Raw genomic sequence first — 3941 nt, 5'->3', positions numbered from 1 at the left:
ATTCGATTGCGTTAGAATACAAAGTGAATACTCGGCGATGCAGTGGAAGCGCTCGAAATCAGGCGATCTGGAACAACACCACAAACCGGTTTCGGTTTCAGCTTGAGAAAAGTGGACTCGTCTGCCGTTTAGGGTACCGGTTACGTTTCTGTACATTTACTTTGGCTAGGGTACATTTCTGTATACAGAAAGGTACCTGGGGTACATTTCTGTAGTACCTGTGCCGACAACGACCCCTTCAGCACTAGTAAGCCACCAGCACTCACTAATCAGTCATCTGAGTCGCATCGTTCAGCAAAACACAGGATGCTCTCTTGGTGTAACACGGTCACGTGGCGTGTAAGTGAGTCATGGTCGGTGTTTGAGATGCTTTTGTTCTATGGGCTGACGGCATTGTGACTAAATGGGTGTGTGGGTGATTTAAGATGTCGCAATTCCCTCAACAACGTTGCTTCCCTTTCCCGTGCTAGGATCCGCTGATCGATAAAGAGATGCGCTCGATTGTGACCTGCATCACTTCATTGCCATAACTAGGGACAGTTCTCCAAACGGTCCAAAGCTGTAGTTTGATGTTGATAGGTGTCCTACAAAGGTCTGTTTATCTGTTGATCCCTGAGTCCTAAAATAGATGTTCCAAGATTGTAGAGGGCTTCCATCTTCGTGGTGTGTCGTCTTCGAAAGGGTCATCCATGTAAAACTGTACCTTCGAATACAACACTCCTTCTTGTCAAGCTAACAATACTGCTCCAAGCACCGCCACCCACCCACCCAAGCACCGCTCAGCAATAAGGGACCGTTCATAATTTATGGCTGGGAGGGGAGGGAAGAGGCGAGCTAGGGGGTCATCAACTTTTGCACACACGTACTAGGGGCGGAGGGGGATCTATTTTGTACATAAAATTACTTTTAAAAATATGCTTAGAAATTATGGGTAGGGGAAGGGGGTCATTGATTTTGTACATGACATGAAGGGGGGTCGCTTATTTTGCACATAAATTTTAGGGGGGTCATTCACATTTTAAAATCAGTCAGTAATAAAATGAGAATCTTCAAAAAATGATATCAAAGGATCGCTGCGCAAATTGAAATAGTTTCAGACGTTTTAGGATATTTTCTCAGTGAAACTAAACTATTCTAACAATGATGTTTAATTAGATATCTAGACTCATCAAATATAGAAGAGTTCAGAAACACGTACATTATATTGAATGGACTGTGTAAGATGTGACGCATCGTCACAACTTTCTGGCCTGTGGAAGAGCTACTATGCGGGCTGGCCCGGGGAACTCTGGATAGGAGAGTGGTCTATACGGCGCTTACAGCAAGTTATACACAACCGTGACTCGTATCGTACTTTAAAAGTTTTCATCGGTGAGTACAACATGTCTCCTGATTTGGTGAAGATCGTGTTCAAACTGTACCACCATCCTGATGACATGAAAATAAGTCCGAAGGACATCAAAGGCAGAAGGAATGCTGTCAACGTAGCTCTACTTGGTTCCATTCCTGCTCGGTGGAAAGTTGAGAAACAGCTGATTGCCAAACCCTCCTCTTCTGAAAGTGATGTGTGGGAGGTCAGTGCTGAACTTCCGGTGTCCTCGTCCTTTGAATGGTCGTGGCTGGTGGCTGATGACAAGAAAGTCCTCTTCTGGGATCCCGCATATGTTAGAAGGTACACTTAATTTATACATTCATTAATGTTTGTTGTCTTGAGTTAAGTGTTGTTAAAATTGTTTGCATTTGACGCCCTTCTCACTTTTAACAGATGACTATTTAAAGGTTTTATTGAAAATTTACTAAAGTAGAATAACATTACATGTAGTTTATTATTACTACCTATAAATCAATGTCTGATATTGCTTTTCCGGACGCGACTGTCCTACCACGAAGGGGTGATGCATGCATCTTTGGGACCCCAACTGTTTTGTTTCCCAGACCTGCGCCCTGAAGCTGGAGACCCACTACTACTGTGAGGCAGGGGAAGCTCTCGCCGTTGTCGGCTCGGAGCCATGTCTAAGATCCTGCAAGTCCAAGAAAGCATTGATGGCCCACGAGTACCCTGAGAAACTGGCCACCGGCGGGTATGTAGGAAAATTCTTCAGTCTTGCTTGAAATTCAACATAATTGCATTTCTTCATTCGTCTTAACATTTTGTATATGCATCTCATAAACGGATCTGAATCGGAAATACTAAGTCAAACGGCGTTAAACCCAACTTTCATTGACCCGTATGAAGTATATTGAAAAACGGATGCATATTTACATGACCTCGGGCAGATACTCAACTGGACGTCCACCGTGACTACCAGTGGAAGTGAACGGTCGTCGACGTGAAGACGAAGAAGGTGAAGAGATGGGAGGAGTGTGCTAATAGATTCATTTCCACCAACTGCGAGGAGCTCTCCATCCGGGCACCCTGGAACACGCCATTGTCCACCATGTCCCACTCCACCATCATCCAGGAGGAGACGATCGACATGGCAAAGGTGGATAAGTTCTTTGATGCAGTGGAGAACCAGGATGACCTCGTGACCTCGGAAATGAGTCACGTGACGTCTAGCGGGCAACCGCAACGCACAACAATCAAGAAACCTTTTGTCAGTATGTGGGCTGACAGCCTGTACTATGTTTTCCTATGTGTTGAAGTTACTTAAAAGGACTTGAAATATCATAATCGCCCTTAAACACAACACTAATAAGGAATCGGTTATAGGAAGTTTGCATTGAGGAATAGAACGGTAGCATAGCGATTTGCCTTCAATAAGTTGGCCAAAATACTTTAATCACAGTGTTGTAACACCCATGGCAATTTCTAAATGTTGTCTAGGTTTCCAAAGAAATGTGTGTTACACATATCATAATTTCCTTCTCAGTTACGGAATCTTATAAGAAAGTGACCCCAGTATCCGCCACGAAGGAAACACAGAGGCCATAGAGCAAAAGTCATAGGTCATTTCTCAGGAAGGTTTCTCGACTTGTTTGTCAAGTGACTAACTTCTTGAGTGACTGTTACCTCTGGTTGGAGTAGATTTCATGTCGTCAATGTTGTCATGGCAACGTTCATGTTCCTTGATATGACTGTATATACCAGTAATCGTTATATTTCTTGTGATATTAATAGACAAAATACCTTTTTTGGCAATACCGAAATTATTTGATTTGAATCTCTGTTAATCTAAATATGCTATTTCAAATCTCATTCTGTAAAACTCAGTATCATCACCTGTACATCTCATGGTACACTATCAAAACGTTACTGATCTTTTGTACATACCATATTCAATATTTTGGAATTGTTATTGGTGTATGTTGCTTTTCGATACAAAACGAAAAACATGTGATAGCCCAGTGGTTTGTGCGTTCTCGTTTAAGGAGTACAGCCAGGATTGGATCTCCACAAGGACGTGTAATAGTAAGTAACTGCCTAGGGACCGTTCATAATTTATGGCTAGGTGTGTGTGTGTGTGGTGTCTTTCTTATTTCTTTTTCCTATTGCTAACTAGAATCTATTCTGGTTCTTGGCATATTAATTTGTGCAAGAAAGGTTTTGCCAAGTAAAAGACTATAAATATGAATGGCCCTTTTGCAGTTAAAATGCTTCATAATGAGAAGGAATTGCATATTGAAAGTAACCTGGGTCCTGCTCTTTGAGTCAGATCCGTGGTTACGATCTTCAACTACCATGCTTGTCGTAAGGTGCAACTAACTGTGTTCAGGCTCGCTGCTTTGGTTGACACATACAATCGTATCCCAATTGCTTAGATCGATGCTCAGGGCAGTCAGATAGAACACATTACTTTTATTGGCAGCATGTGAAATGTTGTTATTTTTCTATCCAGTCATCCTGTACTTCAAGGCAGTCTGTCCGTTATGATTGTGGAATAGCATTCATCTGATTAGTCTCTCAAACAGGACTCCACACCCCGTCTTGAGATCATCAT

This window comes from Haliotis rubra, unplaced genomic scaffold (genome assembly GCF_003918875.1).
Source record: "Haliotis rubra isolate DU_JTF1 unplaced genomic scaffold, ASM391887v1 Scf377, whole genome shotgun sequence".
Taxonomy (NCBI): Eukaryota; Metazoa; Mollusca; class Gastropoda; order Lepetellida; family Haliotidae; genus Haliotis; species Haliotis rubra.
The sequence above is the reverse complement of the archived record's forward strand: the minus strand, read 5'-3'. Positions refer to the sequence as shown.